Raw genomic sequence first — 22,308 nt, 5'->3', positions numbered from 1 at the left:
TATCAATATAGTATTTCTTATTCTATATTTCAAGGCACATTCCATTTCTTTTAGTAGTGTGACACCTGATATCTATTGGAAAAGGAGAGATATTTACTGTCTTGATGTAGAATTAACTCCTGGTCATTCACAGAACGTGAAAGCATTCACAAGACTCTACAAGAGTAAGAAAAGATTTATTGAAAGTCAAAAAGAGAGAGAATTCTGTTTGGAACTGGCAAAAGGAGTTTTGCCAGGGTAGAATCTGATAGGGACAACTGCAGTGGCTTTCTGTTTAGCTCAAGTTTTATATTTTTCTAAGCAAGATGTAGGGTGCTTGTCAGTTTGCAGGGGGGGGACTGTCCTGTTCCCATTATGATGGATATGAGCTTGCACTCGGTTGCTGTTGCGGTTGGGAACTGTTCTGTTCCCATCTATGATGGGTGTTTCTTAGTTTGCAGGGGGTTGCCGTTGCATCAGGGAACTGTAAGGTGCTTGTCGACTTGCAAGTACAGTACTAGCCAGGGGATTCAGAGCCAAGCAGTTAATGTTTAAGCTCATTCCTGTTAGTTCACAAGCTCGCTCCTGTTAACTCTTTGCCTGTACCATCCTGCCAGCTCACAAGCTCACTCCTGTTAACTATTTACTTGTCTCGTCATTTACCAAATTTCATTTTCTGCCAGGACAGTGGCCATCTGAACGCTGAGATAAATATATATTCTAATCTCAATCTGTTTGCTGTAATTTCTATGATAGTATCTGCCAGAGGGGATTGAAATGATCTCTGAACACCATGTGTGAAAAGCAAATTACTCCCTACTAGTCTATTAGCAAGATTACGCACATTACCAATGACCCCCTGCTATGCATTAACATTTATTCAACAAAAATTCATCTGAGAAGGTGCCTGTTATTCTCATTATATATAGCATTTCTGTTACTGAGGAGCTGCATGCGATTGTGGTTACACGGCTCCATTTCCTTAGATCAGAACATGGTTTTTCAACCCCTAGTCAGCCTCACTGTGTCACTACAGTAGTCAAGGATGACTCGAGGCTTTTGTCCCATCTGGGAGGGTGGATTCGTCATTAACTAAAAAGGGAAGGGGTGGTAGTAGTGCAGATGGAGGAGCTTAGAAGGAAACATTAAGATCTATTTTTGGACATATTTGTCTTAGAATCTATCAAACATCCAAGTGAGGTAGACTGTAAGTATTTCAACATAGGACTCATTTTTTTTTTTTTTGGTAAAAAATGTCAGCATTTTAATTCATTGATGGGTTGATTTTTAGGATGCCCATAGATATGCAATCTAGTCTTCCTAACAAAAGAAATTAATGTTCAGAAATAACACAAAGTAAAATGTCTTATATATAGATTCAGGTTAGTTACAGGTAAGTCCAATGTTTTAGAAAAAGTAAATACAGAAAGCAGTTTTGTTACACAGACCTGGAGTGTCTCAAGGTAGGACCAACATGTGATACCATTTGTACCCTAGAGATCTCTATGGGATCACGCAGAGGTAGGATGAGGCCACACCCTTGTTTAGCTCCTTTTCTTGTCTCATTCTTCATCCTTCAATTTCTCCTGATAAATTCCCCTCACTAAATCACATGTTGTTGTACCCTGTTCCATTTCTACAAAACCCAAGCTTAGGCAGGACACATTTAGTCAAAACATAAAATATTAATCATGTAAAGTATATCAGGGATTTTTTCTTTTTTAAGATTTTTATTGGGGAAGGGGAACAGGGTGTACTTCCAGGACTTTTTTCCAAGTCAAGTTGTTGTCCTTTCAATCTTAGTTGTGGAGGGTTCTGTTCAGCTTCAAGTTGTTGTTCTTTCAGTCTTAGTTGTGGAGGGCGCAGTTCAGCTCCAGGTCCAGTTGCCGTTGCTAGTTGCAGGGGGCACAGCCCACCATCCCTTGCGGGAGTCGAACCAGCAACCTTGTGGTTGAGAGGACACGCTCCAACCAACTGAACCATCCGAGAGCTCAGCGGCAGCTCAGCTCAAGGTGCCGTGTTCAATTATTTAGTTGCAGGGGGCGCTGCCCACCATCCCTTGCGGGACTAGAGGAATTGAACTGGCAACCTTGTGGTTGAGAGCCCACTGGCCCATGTGGGTATCGAACCGGCAGCCTTCGGAGTTAGGAGCACGGAGCTCAAACCACCTGAGCCACCGGGCCGGCCCTATCAGGGATTTTAAGGTTTCTTTTCCATATGAAAATGATCAAAGGAGGTCAGGAAAACTTGCTTAAATGTGTCCCAATGTGAACCAGGTTGTGCAATTTTAGAGGAGGGTTAGAATGTGACAGTGAACTTCCATTTGTGTGTGTGTGGAAATTGCCTGTTCCCCCTAGCCAGTTCCTGGTCACCATGGGACATGATGTTGCCTACTTTATGTCTGGTATGGATGTCAAATCCCTGGCAAAATAAACTTTTTGGTAATAGCAAAAGGATTAGGGTAGAACTAAACACTCAATAATTTGTAAAATCAGAATAGATGGAACACAAATTGGAAGGTTAGCATTCTGCCAATTGACACTTCTACAGGAAGGACAATCTTTGCTTTATTATAGTGTATGCATAATAAAAAAATGAGTCATTTTTTTAAAGAAACAGCGTATCTAAAATCACACCAAAATAGCAGGGGTTTCTTCAGTTTTCCCTATCTTCATGAAATCCTGTCATGCTTTTCCAATCTAATACTAGCAACAAACATGGAGCATGACATACATTTTAAAGCATATTTTATGTAATCAAAACTCCTTTGATTCAGAATAATAATTTTCATTAATTTTTAAACCTGTAACTAATTCTGCCATGTAAATCAACTTGGCTCTCAAATTATTTATAACATAGAGGCAGTATATCTAAGGAGCCTCCAATTTTTTTTATGGCAATATCAATGCTGAAATGGCAATGATTTCACTCTTATTTTAATTTGGATTGTTTCAGTATCCCACAATAGCCAAGCTAAAAACAGTTAATCCTTATAGATTTGATGTGTGGATGTTTTGAATTTAATAATTCTTTAGGTCATAGTTTTCATTCTGTTTAGGCATCTGGATGGACCAATTTGTGCTAAGTGGCAGCTTACTCTCCTCTTGTTATTATATTTCTTCTGGCAGGATTGCTAGATCTCAAATGGTTGTGTCTTACACTAGATAGTTCTTTAATTTTGGCATTTCCTTCTGGTGTAGGTGTTCTCAAACTTTGGGGGCACATCAGAATCATTAGAGAAATAAGAACACAAACTCCCAGCTCACGGAAGTCAGAAAGGAACTGAGCATTTGTATTGACACAAATTTATATTGACATGATTTATTTTGGCTTTTACTTCCCTTGCCTTTAAAGTCAAATTCATAAAATCCTCTTTGAACCCAAGGTCCATAAGTTTAGTACTTACGTTTTCTTCTATGCAGTTTATTGTTTCAGGTCTTACATTTAGGTCTTTGATCCATTTTGAGTTAATTTTGGTACATGGTGACAGATAGCAACCTAAAAAGCTTCTGCACAGCAAAGGAAACCATTGACAAAATAAAGAGACAACCAACCAAATGGGAGAATATTTTTGACAAACAACTCCGATAAGAGGCTAATATCCAAAATATAGAAGGAACTCAAAAAACTCAAACAACTCCTACAACTCAACAGCAAAAAAACCCAAACAATCCAATTTGAAAAATGGGCAGAGAACCTGAATAGATGTTTCTCCAGAGGGGACATACAGATGGACAAGAGAGATATGAAAAAATGCTCAACATCACTAATCATCAGATAAATGCAAATAAAAACCACAATAAGATATCACCTCACCCATGTTAGAATGGCTATCATCAACAAGACAAATAACTAGTGTTGGAGAGGCTGTGGAGAAAAAGGAACCCTCATACACTGTTGGTGGGAATGCAGACTGGTGCAGCCGCTATGGAAGGCAGTGTGGAGATTCCTCAAAAAATTAAGAATAGAATTACCATGTGACCCAGCAATCCCTCTCCTGGATATTTACCCTAAAAATCTGAAAACATTTATTGATAAAGATATATGTGCGCCAATGTTCATTGCAGCTTTATTTATGGTGGCCAAGACATGGAAACAACCAAAGTGTCCTTCGATAGATGATTGGATAAATATACAAAGGGAATACTATTCTGCCATGAGAAAGATTAAATAGTGCCATTTGCAACAACATGGGTGGATCTTGAGATTATTATACTATGCGAAATAAATTACACAGAAAAAGTCGATTTCACTGATATGTGGGATATAAAACTGAAAACAACAAAGGAACAAGACAAACAAAGAAACAAAAACTCATAGACAATAGTTCAGTGGTTACCAGAAGGTAAGGGGGCATGGGGATGGTAGATGAGGGTAAACGGGATCAAATACATGGTGATGGAAGGAGAACTGACTCTGGGTGGTGAACACACAATGTGATATATAGATGATGTATTACAGAAATGTACACTTGAAACCCATGTAACTTTACTAACCATTATCACCCCCAATAAACTTTAATTCAAAAGAAGAAGACATGGTTTTAGTACCTTGGCTCTCAGAGGATCACAAAGTAAGAGTAAGGATTAAATGAGTGAAAATACATATAACTTTTATTTTATTTTTATTTATTTATTTATTTTATTTTATTTTATTTTTAAATTTATTGGTGTGACAATTGTTAGTAAAATTACATAGATTTCAGGTGTACAACTCTGTATTACATCATCTATAAATCCCCTTGTGTGTTCACCACCCAGAGTCAGTTCTCCTTCCATCACCATATATTTGATCCCCCTTACCCTCATCTCCCACCCCCCACCCCCTTACCCTCTGGTAACCACTAAACTATTGTCTGTGTCTATGAGTTGCTGTTTCTCATTTGTTTGTCTTGTTCTTTTGTTGGTTTTGGTTTATATACCACATATCAGTGAAATCACATGGTTCTCTGCTTTTTCTGTCTGACTTGTTTCGCTTAGCATCATACTCTCAAGATCCATCCATGTTGTCACAAATGTTCCTATATCATCTTTTCTTACTGCCGAATAGTATTCCATTGTGTATATATACCACAACTTCTTTATCCATTCATCTATCGAAGGACATTTTGGTTGTTTCCATGTCTTGGCCACCGTAAATAAAGCTGCAATGAATATTGGAGCACACATGTCTTTATGGATAAATGTTTTCAAGATTTTTTGGGTGGATACCCAGGAGAGGGATTGCGGGATCATATGGTAATTCTATTCTTAATTTTTTGAGGAACCTCCACACTGCCTTCCATAACGGAAGTCTGCATTCCCACCAACAGTGTATGAGGGTTCCTTTTTCTCCACAGCCTCTCCAACACTTGTCACTATTTCTCTTGTTGATGATAGCCATTCTAACATGGGTGAGGTGATATCTCATTGTGGTTTTTATTTGCATTTCTCTGATGATTAGTGATGTTGAGCATTTTTTCATATGTCTATTTGCCATTTGTATGTCCTCTTTGGAGAAATGTCTCTTCAAGTCCTCTGCCCATTTTTCAATAGGGTTGTTTGTTTTTTTGTTGTTGAGTTGCATGAGTTCCTTTTATATTCTGGATATTAGCCCCTTATCGGAGGCACTGTTTGCAAAAATCATCTCCCATTCAGTTGATTGCCTATTTATTTCTTCGATGGTTTCTTTTGCTGTGCAGAAGCTTTTAAGTTTCATATAGTCCCATTCGTTTATTTTAGCTTTTACTTCCCTTGCCTTTGGAGTCAAATTCATAAAATGCTCTTTGAACCCAAGGTCCATAAGTTTAGTACCTATGTTTTCTTCTATGCAGTTTATTGTGTCAGGTCTTATGCTTAAGTCTTTGATCCATTTAGAATTAATTTTGGTACATGGTGACAGATAGCAGTCCAGTTTCATTCTTTTGCACGTGGCTATCCAATTCTCCCAGCGCCATTTATTGAAGAGGCTGTCTTTCCTCCATTGTATGTTTTTAGCTTCTTTGTCAAAAATTATCTGTCCATATTTATGTGGTTTTATTTCTGGGTTCTCAATTCTATTCCATTGGTCTATGTGCCTGTTTCTCTGCCAATACCATGCTGTTTTGATTATTGTAGCCCTGTAGTACAAGCCAAAGTCAGGAAGTGTGATACCCCCATTATTGTTCTTTTTTCTTAAGATTGCTTTGGCTATTCGGGGTCTTATGTGGTTCCAAACAAATCTGATGATTTTTTGTTCTATTTCTTTAAAATATGCCATTGGGAATTTGATGGGGATTGCATTGAGTCTGTATATTGCTTTGGGTAATATGGCCATTTTAACTATGTTGATTCTTCCAATCCATGAGCACGGAATGTCTTTCCATTTCTTTGTGTCTTCTTCAATTTCTTTCAAAAATGTCTTATAGTTTTCATCATATAGGTCTTTCACATCCTTGGTTAAGTTTATTCCTAAGTATTTTATTCTTTTTGCTGCAATTGCAAAAGGAATTTTTTTTTATTTCTTTTTCTGAGATTTCATTGTTAGTATATAGGAAAGCAATGGACTTTTGTACGTTGATTTTGAAGCCAGCAACTTTACTGTATTCGCTGATTGTTTCTAATAGCTTTTTGGTGATATATATAGCATCATGTCATCTGCAAAGAGTGATAATTTAACTTCTTCATTCCCAATTTGGATGCCTTTTATTTCTTTCTCTTGCCTGATTGCTCTGGCAAGGACTTCCAACACTATGTTGAAAAGCAGAGGTGATAGGGGACAGCCCTGTCGTGTTCCTGAACGTAGAGCAAAGGGCTTCAGTTTTTCACCATTAATTATGAGATTAGCAGAGGGCTTGTCATATATGGCCTGTATTACGTTAAGGTTTTTCCTTCTATACCTATTTTATTAAGTGTTTTAATCATAAATGGATGTTGTATCTTGTCAAATGCTTTTTCTGCATAAATTGATATAATCACATGATTTTTGTCCTTTATTTTGTTTATGTGATGTATCACATTGATGGATTTGCGGATGTTGAACCATCCTTGTGCCCCAGGGATGAACCCCACTTGGTCGTGATAAATAATCTTTTTAATGCATTGTTGTATTCGATTTGCTAGAATTTTATTTAGGATTTTTGCATCGGTATTCATCAGAGATATTGGTCTGTAGTTTTATTTTTTGTGTGCTGTCCTTACCAGGTTTTGGTATCATGGTAATGTTGGCCTCATAAAATGAGTTAGGGAGTACTGTCTCTTCTTCAATTTTTTGGAAGAGTTTGAGCAGGATTGGTATTAGATCCTCTTTGAAGGTTTGGTAGAATTCACTAGTGAAGCCATCTGGTCCCGGACTTTTGCTTTTGGGAAGGTTTTGGATGACTGATTCAATTTCGTTACTGGTGATCGGTCTGTTTAGATTTTCCAGTTCTTCATGGTTCAGCCTTGGAAGGCTATATGTGTCTAAGAACTTGTCCATTTCTTCTAGGTTATTGCATTTGGTAGCATATAGTCCTTCATAGTATTGTTGGATGATCCTTTGTATTTCTGTGGTGTCCGTGATAACTTCCCCTTTTTCATATCTGATTTTGTTAATTAGTGTCTTCTCTCTTTTTATCTTACTGAGTCTAGCCAAGGGTTTGTCAATTTTGTTAATCTTTTCAAAGAAGCAGCTCTTTGTCCCATTATTTTTTTCTATTGTCTTTTTGTTCTCTATTTAGTTCTGCTCTAATTTTTGTTATTTCGTTTTTTCTGCTGACCTTGGGTTTCACTTATTCTTCTTTTTCTAGTCCTTTAAGGTGTAACATGAGGTTATTTATTTGGGAGTTTTCTTGTTTCTTGAGATAGACCTGCAATGAGATAAATTTCCCTCTTAAAACTGCTTTCGCTGCATCCCAAAAATTTTGGTAGGATGTATTTTCATTGTCATTAGTTTCGATGTATCTTTTGATCTCTCCTCTAACTTCTTCTTTGACCCAGTCGTTCTTTAAAAGTATGTTGTTTAATCTCCATGTATTTGTGTTTTTTCCCGCTTTCTTTTTGCTGTTGATATCCAATTTCAAAGCCTTGTGATCAGAGAATATGCTTGGTATGATTTCAATCTTCTTAAATTTGCTGAGATTGATTTTATGTCCCAATGTATGGTCTATCCTTGAGAATGTTCTGTGTACACTAGAAAAGAATGTATAGTCTGATGTTTTAGGATGAAGTGCTCTATAAATGTCAATTATGTCCATTTCATCTAATGTGTCATTTAGGGCTGCTATTTCATTATTTATTTTCTGTTTAGATGATCTATCCATAGGTATCAATGATGTATTTAAGTCCCCTAGTATAATTGTGTTTTGGTCAATTTCTCCCTTTAGTTCTGTTAGTAGTTGCTTGGTGTATATCGGTGCTCTCTGATTGGGGGCATAAATATTGATGACTGTTATGTCTTCCTGTTGTACAGTCCCCTTCACCATTATGAAATGTCCATCTTTGTTTCTTGTTATCTTTTTCACCTTGAAGTCTGTTTCATCTGATATCATTATGGCTACACCAGATTTTCTCTGGGTACCATTTGCTTGGAATGTCAATTTCCACCCTTTCACTTAGAGTCTATGCTTGTCCTTGTAGCTGAGATGTGTCTCTTGGAGACAGCATATGGTTGGGTTTAGTTTTTTGATCCAATCTGCTACTCTGTGCCTTTTTATTGGTGAGTTCAGTCCATTTACATTTAGGGAGATTATTGATATGTGAGGATTTCCTGTCATTCTATCTTTAGTTTTCTGGTAAGGCTGTGTCTCCATTGTTTCTTTGCCTTGTTGTTGTCTGTTATTTCTGTGTGGTGTTATTCTATGATGTTTCCCTCTTTGAGTCTATTCTTCTTTACAGTATATATTTCAGTTCTGGATTTTTTTTGAGTGGTTACCCTTAAGTTTCTGTAAAAGAAACTTTGATATTTAGAGTATTCCATTTTCTTCAGCACACTTACTTTCTCCATTCCCGTATTCCGGTTTAGGCCTTTACTCTCCCCCTTTTTGAGTTTTGGTTGCCACAAATTGTCCCTGTTGATGGTGGTCGAATAGCCTCCTTTAGTATTTCTTGTAGTGCAGGTCGTGTATTAGAAAATTCCCTCAGCTTCTGTATCTGGAAAGGTCTTTATTCCTCCTTCATATCTAAAGGATATCTTCGCTGGATATATTATTCTTGGATCACGATTTTTCTCTTTCAATAGTTTGAATATTTGGTTCCACTCCCTCCTGGCTTGAAGAGTTTCTGCTGAAAAATCTGATGATAATCTAATGGGCTTTCCTTTGTAAGTTACCGTCTTCTTTTCCCTGGCTGCCTTGAGGATTCTTTCTTTGTCGTTGATTTTAGACAGCTTCAATACGATGTGCCTTGGAGAAGGCCTGTTGGGATTGAGGTAATTAGGTGTTCTATTTGCTTCTTGGATTTGAGGGTCCAGTTCTGTCCACAAGTTTGGGAAGTTCTCATCGACAATTTGTTTGAATATATTCTCTGTTCCCTTCTCTCTTTCTTCTCCTTCTGTATGCCCATTATTCTTATATTGCTCTTTCTGATGGAGTCAGAAAGTTCTTGTAGAGTTCTTTCATTTCTTTTAAATCTCAAGTCTCTTTCTTCTTCCATCTGTGTCATTTCCACGTTTCTTTCTTCGATGTCACTGATTCTTTCCTCCATCTGGTCAACTCTACTACCTAAGCTGGTTATTTCATTCTTAATTTCTTCTATTGAGTTCTTAATCTCCAGAAATTCTATTTGGTTCTTTCTTAAAATTTCAATCTCTTTCATAAAATGCTCATGCTGTTCTTTGATTGTGTTTCTGAGTTTATTTAACTGGCTATCTGTGTTTTCTTGCATCTTGTTGAGTTTTTTCAGAACTGCAATCTTGAATTCTCTGTAATTTAAGTCACATATTTCTGTATCTTTAAGTGCCTTTTTCTGGAGATTTTTCACTTTCTTTTTGAGCTATCTTGTTGCCTTGGTTATTCATGGCAATTACTGGTTTACTATTTCTCTTCCTAGACATCTACAGGAGTGGCTTCTGCAACAGGTTGATAGGAAGCGGTCTTTCTTTTGTTTTCCAGTACTTGTTGGTAGAATGTTTTATTTTTTCTCTGACTGCAGCTTATTTTTCTTCTCCCACATGGTAGTGCTATGTTTTCTCTGCACTATTCCAGCTTTTTACACAATGGGGGGATTCCCTGGGAGATGGGCTTCTCCTCTGTTAATAGTTCGTCTAGGTCACAGGGCGCAGTGTCCTGGTGGGTATGCAGAGAGCTTTTGATGTTCCAAAGCTCTTCCAGCTCCTGATTCAGAGCCCGTAAGTTTCAGCAGTTCTGTTTACTCCTGCAGGGATCCACCAAGATAGGTGGGGTCAGGGGCGGGGTGAGTTGTGAGAGGTGGCCCAGAGCAAATGCAGCGACCGCCACCAAAGCCGGTCCTGCTTCCACAGCTCCCTCCCCTTTGCCGGAACTAGTTGGGCTGAGAATTTGTGCCTGCGGTCCACAGTTCTCAGAACAGCAAATATTCTGTTCTCTTGATCTGACAATGCCACTGTTCTGTTTCTAGCACCAGGCAAGTGGGGGTGGGGTGAGCTCTGGGAGGGTGGAGGGGGCGGCTAGTCTCAGTGCCTAAGGCCTCCATTCTCTGCTTGGCAGTGAGGGCTTAAACCACCGTTTTCAGCCTTCTTCCCTCAGTCTTTTCTCAGAGGTCTCTGCTGTGAGCGTTGGGTTCAGCTGTGTTATATGCTGCCCCCTCAGCCCTGTGGGCCATAAACAGAGCCCTAGCAGCCCGAGTTCTTCCCTCTCCCACAGCTGCAGTAGTTCTGGGATGCAGCGAGCTCGGAGCACTGAGCTAGGTCTGCGTCCTGCGCCCGCGCGGCTCCGTCTCCGCACTTCTCCCTTTCCTCCTCCCCTGCTCACGCGAATCTCCCACCTGTAGGTGATTTCGGTAGTCGGCCTCTTCGTCTTGCCTGTCTGCTGTGCAGGGAGTCCTTTGTGGAGTTATTGTTGTTCAATTTGTTGTAAATTCCAGGGGAGCTTTACAGAGGCTCATCTCACGCCGCCATTTTTCCTCGCCTCCTATAATTCTTTTTTGAATGTTTTGTAAAATTCACCTGTAAAGCCACCTGGTCCAGGGCTTTTGTTTGTTTGGAGCTTGTTAATTACTGATTCAATTTCCCTGGTAGTAATTAGTCTATTCAAGTTTTCCTTTTCTTCTTGAGTTAGCCTTGGGAGGTTGCATCCTGCTAGAAAATTGTCCATTTCTTCCAGATTGTCTAATTTTTTGCGTATAGTTGCTTATAATATTTTTTTAAAATTTTGTTTATTTCTGTGGTGTCTGTTGTCACTTCTCTTTCATTTCTGATTTTATTAATTTGGGTCCTGTTTCTCTTTTTTTTTTTTTATGAGTCTGGCTAATGTTTTGTCAATTTTTTTTAATCTTCTCTAAAAACCAGCTCTTGGATTCATTGATCTTTTGTATTCTTTTTTTTTTTTTTTTGGGGGGGGGGGTGTTATATTTCATTTATTTCCACTGTGATATTTATTGTCTCCTTCCTTGTCCTCCCTTTGGATTCATTTTGCTGTCCTTTCTTCAGATCCATTAAGTGTAAGGATAAGGTCTTGATTTGTGATTTTTCTTGTTTCTTTAAGTAGGCCTGCATTGCTATGAATTTTCCTCTTAGAACTGCTTTTGCTGCATTCCATAAATTTTGGGTCATTGTGTTTTCAATTTCATTTGTCTCAAGATATCCTTTGATTTCTTCCTTGATCTCGTTGTTGACCCATTAAATATTTAGTAACATGTTATTCAGCCCTCATATATTTCTGTGTTTTCCCATTTTTTCCCCCTGCAGTTGACTCTAATTTCATAGCACTGTGGTCAGAGAAGACACTTGATATGATATCAATTTTTTAAATTTATTGAGACTTGTTTTGTGGCATAACATGTGGTCTAGCTTGGAAAATGTTCCATGTGAGCTTGTGAAGAATGTGTATTCTGCAGCTTTGGGGTGAAATGCTCTGAAAATATCAATTAAATCCAACTGGTCCAGTGTGTCATTCAAGGCCGTTGTTTCCATATTTATCTTCAGTCTGGAGACTCTGTCCCTTGTTGTCAGTGGGGTATTGATGTCCCCTACTATGATAGCATTACTGTTGATCTCTGTATTTATGAGAGTCAATATCTGTTTTATATATTCAGGTGCTCCTATGTTGGGTGCATAGATGTTTACTAGTATTATGTCCTCTTGTTGAATCAATCCCTTTATTATCATGTAGTGCCCATCTTTGTCTTTTAATATGTTCTTCATTTTAACATCCAGTTTGTCGGATATAATTATTGCTACTCCAAATATTTTCTCATTTCCATTTGCATGAAATATCTTACTCCAACCTTTCAGTTTCAGAGTGTGTGTGTCATTTGATCTGAGGTGAGTCTCTTGTATACAGCATATGCAAGGGTCTTGTTTTATTATACACTCAGCCACGCTGTCTTTTGATTGGAGCATATAACCCATTTACATTTAAAGTGATTATTGATAGGTACATAGTTGTTGCCAGTTTGTTATTTGTATTTCTGGTCTTCATTAGTTAGATTGTTTTCATCTTTCTTCTGTTTACAGAAGCCCTTTTAACATTTACTGCATTGCTGGCTTGATGGTCATGAATTCCTTTAGCTTATTCTTTTTTGGGAAGCTCTTTCTCTCTCTTTCAATTTTAAATGATAGCCTTACTGGATAAAGCAATAGAGGTTGTAGGTCTCTGTTATTCATCACTTTGAATCCCTTTTGCCACTCCCTTCTGGCCTTCAAAGTTTCTGTAGAAAAGTCTTTTGATAGTCTTATAGGAAGGAGTTCCCTTGTATGTAACCCAGTCTTTCTCTTTCTGCTTTTAGGATTTTATCTTTGTCTTTAACATTTGCCATTTTTACTAGAATGTGTCTTAGTGTGAGCCTGTTTGCGTTCATCTTGGTTGGAACTCTCTGCACTTCTTGGGCTTGTATGTCAATTTCCTTCCCTAAGTTAGGGAAGTTTTCAGTCATTATTACTTCAAATATGTTCAAGATCCCTTGCTCCCTCTCCCACCTTCTGGTAGTCCTATGATGCACATGTTTTGCGCTTTATGTTATCCCTGAGGTCTCTTAAATAATTTCATTGCTTTTTATTCTTTTTTTGTTTTTGTTGTTCCGCTTGTGTGATCTCTGCTAACTTGTCTTCTAAATTGTTGACTCGATCCTCAACCTCTGGTAATTCTTTCAAGTGTGTTCTTTATTTCAGTTATTGTGTTCTTTAGTTCTAACTGGCTGTTTTATGATTTCTCTATCCTTCTTTATGTCATCACCAAACTCCTTAAACATTTGTATCATCAGTTTCTAAACTCTGTCTCTGATAGGTTGTTTTCCTCTATTTCATTTTATTCCAATTCTGGATATTTCTCCTGTTCTTTTCTTTGGGACGTATTTCTTTTTTCCCCATTCTGGCTGACTGTTTTCTTCAATGTATTAGGTAGATCCACTAGGGTTCTCAGTCTTTGCTAAATGATCATATGTAGTATGTGTTTCTTTCTATTGGACTTGCACCAATTTCCTAATCTGTGCATTTGCTCCAAAGGTGTCCCTTGTGTTGTTTGTATTCTTCTGTTGAAGTTGGGCTTTGTTTTTGGCTTGTCAGTAGGTGGGATTGACTCTTAGTCAGACTTGTGCCTACAGTGGAGGAACTGCTGCATGAGGGTTGATGGCTCAATGAGACCGGACCACTTTGTGCTCTTGTGAATGTAGAGAATTCCCTCTGGTTGTGTCACTCGTAGGTCAAACCAGATAATATTCAGGTTTGGTCTGGAGTTGCCCTCGGGATGTGTTGAATCTTGTGCTTTGTGTGCTGGGCCCTGGTGTAGGGCCGTTTCAGAACAAGACAAATCAACAAGCACAGCAATAACAAAGAAAAAACCAAATACAGTCACATGTAAAAACAACCAATAACCAGCACTCAATAAAAAATACAACAAGAACAACAACAAAAAGTAGAAACAAACTGAATACAGAAAAATGGAAAGAGGGAGGAAAGTAGGGCAGGGAGAGAAAAAAGAAGAAATAGAGAAATGGGAAAATTATAAATAAATAAATATATATATATATATATATATATATATATATATATATATGCTAAAAATGATAGTAATACTGAACTAACTAAATAAACAAAAGCAGTGCCAGTCTTGCTTGAGCCCACCAAGCTATCTCCAGGTTTTCCTCTGCTGTACAAAAACTCCTCTGTGCCTTGTGGAAGCAGAGTCAGCCACCTGGCATCCAGAGTGATCCTGAAACTACATTCTATATGAGTGCCTTTTGGGTTGTGCTTGGCAGTTTTACAAAGTCACTGCAGTTTCTGCACTCACCCATACAAATGTGTGCTTCTAGGACCATATCCAGCCACTGGGAGGTGGTCTTACTCTTTGTACCCTGGTCTCCTGAGTCTTAGGGCACTTGTTCCATCAGGGGTGTGGGAGGTGTGAGATTTCTGAGATGCTGAAAGCCCAGAGCTGCCTCTACCACCTGCTGCTAACCCCTGGTTGTGTCTCTAAAGCAGTAATTGCTCTGCTGCAGGCAGGCCAGAAAAGGAGGGGGCTGGGAAGGGGTCTACCATCTCTGGTGCAGCCTCTTCCCTAGGTCCCAGCTGCAACTGGCTTTTCCAGGTCCTGAGCACTACAGTTCCTCTGGTATGTGACAGTACTCCTCAGTTCAGGGACCAGCTTGTGACTCTGGAAGGGTGGGGTAGGATTGCTTTGGGAGTGTGAAGCGAGAGGCTTAGGTATGGCGATTGTTTTCTTGTCTTACCTAGGGCCCTGCTGGGGATCTCAGCTGAGGTTACTGCCTCAAACACTGGTTATGCTGCTTTCTCGGTAAGAGAGATTAGCTATGGAACACAGGGAAAGAGCGCACCACCTGGATCTTGTTTTATCTGTTCTGTGTACGGGGCCTGTGTCTAGGCAACCATGGATGCAGGCTGCCTCTTTGCACCACATCCTTCCCTCTTCATCTGCAAGCCCGGTTTGCCCACCTTCAAGTAATCCTTGTGAAAGTCTCTTAGGTATTCTGTGTGATGAGCAGAGAGTCCTTGGACGACTTACATATGTTCAATTTGTGGTAAGTTCCAAAGGAGAACTCAATAAGCCCACCTCGCTGTGCCCATTCGTATGACATCTACAAATTCTTTCACATATTTCCCATAGAAGGTGGCATGAGTCCCTTCCCCTCTGCCCTGGGCAGTCTGCTTTGACCTGTATAGGGATCCAACCCATGGACTACACTGTTGAGCTTCTGAGCCAAGACCTGAAGAAAGTGACTCTTCCCTTTCTCAGCTCTTTGTACAGCCGAGAAACCCTGACATACACTGTAAAAAGTTCAATACTTTGAAATCACCCTGTGGAAAACACTAGCATAGGATTTTCTGCTTATCAGACCTCTGGGCCCACCTGTGCATTAGACCTGGCAGATGCAAGATATATGAGCGCCTGCCTTTGTGTCCACATAACACTGTGACATCACTCAATTCTTGTGGATTAATTGACTCGATTCCTGACCCCCATGAATTTGAGCTATAATGAACAAATTTTGATTTAATCACCACCAAAAACTCCATGCCCCCTCCTACATGGTTTCCAGTCTTCACCTTCATCCCTGTGCCTTCTTGTTTACAGCACCTCTGAGATACAGCATCTCCTGCAGATTGTGTGTTTGGGACATTTCTTGTCTTCCTACTGGCAAGGTGAATGTTGGCAACTCATTGCTTCTGGGTCCCAATAGTGTCACTGTACATTGGGAAATCTGGTTCTACAGAGTACCAAGAATGGCACAGATGAATATCAGAGCAGAAGCGGAAGGACATTAGTAGCATAAGTCTCTCAGGCAGAAAGTGGAATGAAGGACCTCTGTGGGTGAAGCCACTGGGAGAGGAGACTGACGATGAAACAGAGATCACATTGTGACACACTAAGTGGCGAGGCTGGGATTGACCAGGTGACCTCAAAGAGATACTATGTCACACCCACAAGCATGGTTATGATCATCAAAATCAGCAAATATCCAGTGTTGATGAGAATGTGGCGTGGAGGAAATGGAATGCTGGTGGAAATGTAAGATGGCATAGCTACTTTGGAAAAAGGTTAGGCATTTCTCCAGTAAGTTGAACATAAAATTACCAATGAACAGAGATATATACCCAAAAGAACTGAAAACAGGTGTTCAAAAACTTGTAAGCAAATGTTCATAGCAACAACTTCACAATCAACAAAATGTAGAAAACAAAATTCCCATCAACTGATGAATGAATAAACAAATATGGTATATCTTTAAAATGAAATATATTCACTCAGAAAAATGAATTACTGATGCTGCCTGCAACATGGATGAGTCTGAAAAACCATGGTAAGTGAGAGAAGCTAGTGACAAATGGCCACATATCACATGACTGCATGTACATGACATCCACAATAGGTAAATCCATTTAGACAGAATGAAGTCTAGTGTTTGGTAGAAACTTCAGGAGGGGGGAATGGGATGTAATTAGTCAATGGTATGGGGTTTCCATTTGGTGATTTCCAAACAGATAGAATTTAATAGATAGAGTGATGATGATTGCACACCACTGTGGTTATACTAAATATGACTGAATTGTACTTTATCATGGTACAAATGGCATATTTGCTTCTGTGCATTTTACCAAAGAGTGTTAGAACTGTTCCCAATTTTCCTTTTGTTATAGAAAATAAGTCCTCTAATATTCTAAAATCCGAGGATCCTAGACCCTTGCAAATATATGAGAAAACTTTTTCAGTTTTAAAGGCATTAACCACTGCACCTCATGGTTTGGCCTGAAGAGGCGATTGGGCCATTTCAGAAATAAACCTGTTGTTGGATTTGTGTAATGGAGTAGCTTGCAGTGTTATAGAGAGGCCACAATATTTGGAAAGAATTTTACCATATTTCTCTCCATTTGAATTGAAAGAGACAGAGATATTAGAAATTGGAAAGAGGTCTCTAAACTCCAACTTGTTCTCGCCTGCACAGGTGAAAGCCTGATCCTTTTTTGAGGGTTGTAGCAATAGGTCATTGGGAAGAGCTATGAGCTACAGTCCTTACCAGTCAGAAGGCCTGGCAATACTGAAGAAACTTCAGTCTGGAGTAGGCTGGAACCGAAGTGTTTGGGCCACTTGTGCGTCTCCTACTCTCTACCATTTAGAAGTTAGTGTTACTTTCAGTAAACCAATCTGTTTCCTCTGTTACATTGTGGGCATGTGGGTTTCTGTTTCTTCAATACTCAGATTGTCTGATTTCAAGAACAATTTCCAAATCTCAGTCTTTTGAGAGAGGGTTAGCATATTTTGCATGCTGGAGTATAATTTGTTGTCTCAGAATGTATTGCAGCCTCAAATTGTTTGGTGTATCTCCCATAGAAGGTGTCAAGAGTGCCTTACCCTCCACACTGGGTAGTCTGTTTTGACCTGTAGAAGAAGTTGACCCATGGAATGAACTGTGGTAACTTCTGAGCCAAAACCTGAAGAAACTGATGCTTGCCATTCCCAACTCTTGGTACAAGCTGGAATCACTGACATAAACTGTACAAAGTCCAGCACATTGAAATCACCCTGCAGAAAACAGAAGCATAGGGTTTTCTTCTTGTGAGTCCCACTGAGCCCAGTGTGCCCATCAGAAATGGCAGAGGGCCAGTGATATGAGCAACCTTCCTCTCTGTCTACCAGCAACCCCTTGAAGTCAATCAATTCATGTGGATTAACTGATAGATTACTTTTTTTCAAATCTCTGAGGTATAATAAGGGGATTTTGTTTTAATCACCACCAAAAACACCATGCCCCCTTCTACATGGTTTCCAGTACTCACCTTCATACCTGTGCCCTTTCGGTTATAGCCCCTGAGTTACACCATCTCCAGCAGATGGTGTGTTTGGGATATTTCATCTTCCAAATGGCAAGGTGTCTCTAGGTAACAGTGCTTTTGGGCCCCAAGTGTGTCCCTGTACTTTGGGGAATCTGGTTCCTCAGAATGCCAAGAAAGGCACAATGGAGGTCAGAATAGAAGGGCAAGGATGGTAGTGGCATATGGCTCTGGGGCAGAAATTGGGATGAGGCACTTCTGTGGATGAAGCTACTGGGAGAGGAGACTGACGATGTCAAAGATATCCCACTGTGACACACGCATTGACTCATCTGGGATTGGCCAGGTGGGTGCTGGGGAACGTAAGAACCCCAGTGCCATGCTGACACTAGTGGCTGAGACTGGATGGAGAGGGGATTCTGTGGTTCTGCTCAGCCAGGGCCTTAATACTGATGCCCTGAGGGTCAAACCTCACTGACCATGTCTCTCTCACCTGATCCTCATTAGAAAAATATATTTCTGTTATCTAAGCGACACAGTTTATGACATTTTGTTATGAATAGACTAACACATTAGAAGTAAGGGAAAGGTGAATGAAAACCACAGAGAGATTCTATGTCACACCCACAAGCATGGCTATGATGAATAAAAACAGAAGATATCAAGAGTTGGTGAGGACGTGACATGAAAGAAGTGGAACTCTCATACTAGAAAGGTAAGATGGCATAGCTATTGTGGAAAAAGATTTGGCATTTCTCCAGTAACTTGAATGTAGAAATTCCATGTGACCAGGGATATATACCCAAAAGAAGTGAAAACAGGTTTTCAAAAAACTGTAAGCAGGGCCGGCCCAGTGGTTCAGGCAATTAGAGCTCCATGCTCCTAACTCCAAAGGCTGCCAGTTCGATTCTCACATGGGCCAGTGGGCTCTCAACCACAAGGTTGCCAGTTCAATTCCTCGAGTCCCACAAGGGATGGTGGGCAGCACCCCCTGCAACTAAGATTGAACACAGCACCTTGAACTGAGCTGCAGCTGAGCTCCCGAATGGCTCAGTTGGTTGGAGTGCGTCCTCTCAACCACAAGGTTGCTGGTTCGACTCCCGCAAGGGATGGTGGGCTGTGCCCCCTGCAACTAGCAACGGCAACTGGACCTGGAAATGAGCTGTGCCCTCCACAACTAAGACTGAAAGGACAACAACTTGAAGCTGAATGGCACCCTCCACAACTAAGATTGAAAAAAAAAAATGTAAGCAAATATTCATAGCAGTGCTCTTCACAATCGCCAAAATGTTGAAACAAAATTCCCATCAACTGTTGAATGAATAAACAAACATGGTATATCTTTAAAATGAAACATTATTCACTCATAAAAATGAATGAAATACTGCTACTGCCCACCACATGGATGAGTCTTGAAACCATGGTGAGAGAATCTAGCGACAAATGGCCACATATCGTGTGACTGCATTTAGATGACACATCCAGAAGAGGCAAATCCATATAGACAGAATGCAGTTTTGTGTTTGCATTCTGTGTGAATGCATATAGTGTTTGCCAGAACCTATAAAAAGGGGAGAATGGGAAGGAATATCTCCATGATACGGGGTTTCCATTGGATGATTTTGAATTAGAGATTAGTAGATAGAGGTGATTGATGATTGCGTACACCTGTGGGTATATAAATGTCACTGAATTGCACTTTATAAGGGTACAAATGGCATATTTTCTTATGTCCGTTTTCCCAAAGAATATTAGAATTTTTCCTAGTAGGAATTCTCTGATAGACAATAAGACTTCCAATATTCTCACTTCCCAGGCTCTTAGACCCTTTGAAATACATGAGACAGGTTTTTTGGTTTTAAAGGCATTAACCACTACTCTCCATGGTTTGACCTGAAGTGGAGATGGGGTCATTTCAGAAATAAACCTGGTGATGGATTTGTCTAATGGAGTAGATTGTAGTGTTATAGAGACACCACAACATGTGGAAATAATTTTACCAGTTTCATTCAATTTGAATTGAAAGAGACAGAGACATTAGAAATTGAAAAGAAATCTCTAGACACCAAACCTGTCTGGGCCTACACAGATGCAAGCATGATCCTTTTCTTGTGGGTCATAGCGATAGGTCAATGGGCAGAGCTATGAGCTGCTTTCCTTACCAGGGAGATGGCCTAGGCAATACTGAATGAACTTCAGTCTGAAATAGGCTGGAACCGAGGTGCTGTGGGCCTCCTCGGCTATTCCTATTCTCTACCCTTTGGAAATTAGCATCGTCTTCATCAAACCTATCTGTTTCCTCTGTTACATTTAGGGCATGTGGGTCTGTATTCCTTCAATCCTCAGATTGTCTGGACTGTGAGGCATGTTTGTGGTTCTGCTCAGCCTAGGCCTTCCTGCTGAGGCCCTCAGTGGTAAACCTCACTGACAGGTTCACTCTCACCTGACCTTATATTTGACTTGCACCACTTCCATATTTTCTTGTGCATGTGCTCCAAATGTGACCCTTGTGTGTATTCTCCTGTTAAAGTCGAGCTTTAATTGTTTTTGACTTGTCAGTAGATGGGACTGAATCCTTGGCTGACTAGTTGTGAGAATCAGCTATGCCCACTGTGGATGAGTTGCTGATTGTAGAGAATTCCCTCTGGGTGTGTCACTTGCAGGTCAAACCCAGTAATACTCTGGTTTGGTCCAGAGTTGGCCTCTGGGTGTGTTGAATCTTGTGCCTCTTTTGGCTGGTCTCTGGTATAGGGCCTTTTCAGAACAAAACAGATCAACAAGTACAACAACAACAACAACAAAGAAAAAATAAAATACACTCACATATAAAAACAACTGATAACCAACACTCAACACAGGCAAAAATATAAAAAATACAACAAAAATAGGAGGAAAAAATTAATACAGAAAAATGGAAGGAAGGAGGAAATGTAGGGCAGGGAAGATAAAAAAGAAGAAAGAGATAAAGGATATATATACACGCTAAAAATGATAGTAATACCAAAAAAGAAAGAAAGAAAGAAAGAAAAGCAGCGCTAGTCTTGTTTGAAACCACTAAGCTATTTCTAGGTTGTCATCTGTGGTACAAAGACTTCGCTGCTTCTTGTGGGTGCACAGCCCACTACCTGGTGTCCAGAGTGACCCTGGCATTGCAGTCCTAGATGAGTGGGTCTATGTGGAATGGTTTGTAGTTTTCACAAAGTCAGTGCAGTTTTTGCACTCGGCTGAAAAAAATGTGCACTTAGAGCACCACAGCCAGCCACTGGGTGGTGGGCTTATTCCCTGTACCCAGGTCTTCTAAGTCTTATGGCACTTATTCTGTAGGGGGGTCTGGAAGGCACGAGATTTCTGAGGTGCTGAAAGCCCCAGTTTGCCTCTGCCATCTACTGCTGACCCCAGGGTGTGTCTCCTCATCAGAAATTGCCCTGCCGCATGCAGGCCAGAAAAGGTGAAGGTTGGGAAGAGAGGTACCTTCAATCTCCTGGTCCAGGTTTCCCTGGGCCACGACTGCAACCGGCATTTTCCAGGTCCTAACCACTACAACTCCTCTGTAATCTGGCACTACTCCTCTGTTCAGGGACCAGCTCACAACTCTGGAAAGGCAGGGATTATATTGCTGTGGAAGAGTTGGGGAAGGAACTCAGGCATGGCATATGCTTTTTTGGCCTACCTAGGGCCACGGTGGAGATCTCATCTGAGATTACTGCCTCAAGTGCTGGATACACTGCTCTCTCGGCAGGAGAGATCAGCTTTGGGACACAGGGAAAGAGGGCATCGCCTGGCTCTTGTGATCTCTGTTCTGTGTCCTGGAGCCCCTGTGTCTCCACAACCTCCAATGTGGCTGCTTCTCCATACCACACTGTTTGCTTTTCCCCTGCTCACCCAGTTTGCCCACCGTGAGTCTCTTAGCTGTTCTGTGTGATGAGTAGAGAGGCTTTGGATGGGTTATAGATGTTCAATTTGTGGTAAGTTCCAGAGAAGAACTCAAAAAGCCCACCTTGCTGCCACCATTGTTATGACATCTGCAATTTTTTTGGTATATCTCCCATAGAAGGTGGCATGGGTGCCTTCCCCTCTGCACTGGGCAGTCTGCTTAGACCTGTTTGACCCATGGAACAAACTGTGTGGGCTTCTGAGCCAAGACATGAAGAAAGTGACTCTTCCTTTTCTAAACTGTTGGTACATGCTGGAATCCCTGACATACACTGTAGAAAGTCCAACACCTAAAATCACTGCAGAAAACATAAGCATAGGGTATTCTGCTTGTCAGTCCCACTGAGCTCAGCCTGCCCATCAGAACTGGCAGAGGGCAAGATATATGAGCGACCTGCCTCTTTGTCCACCAATAATCCCGTGACCTCACTCATGTGGATTAACTGACCTGATTTTTGACCCCCATTAATCTGAGGTACAATAAGGAAATTTTGTTTTAAACATCACCAAAAACTCCATGCCACCTTCTACATGGTTTCCAGT

This window comes from Rhinolophus sinicus, chromosome 8, assembly GCF_057876585.1.
Source record: "Rhinolophus sinicus isolate RSI-liver-muscle chromosome 8, RSI-T2T, whole genome shotgun sequence".
Taxonomy (NCBI): Eukaryota; Metazoa; Chordata; class Mammalia; order Chiroptera; family Rhinolophidae; genus Rhinolophus; species Rhinolophus sinicus.
The sequence above is the reverse complement of the archived record's forward strand: the minus strand, read 5'-3'. Positions refer to the sequence as shown.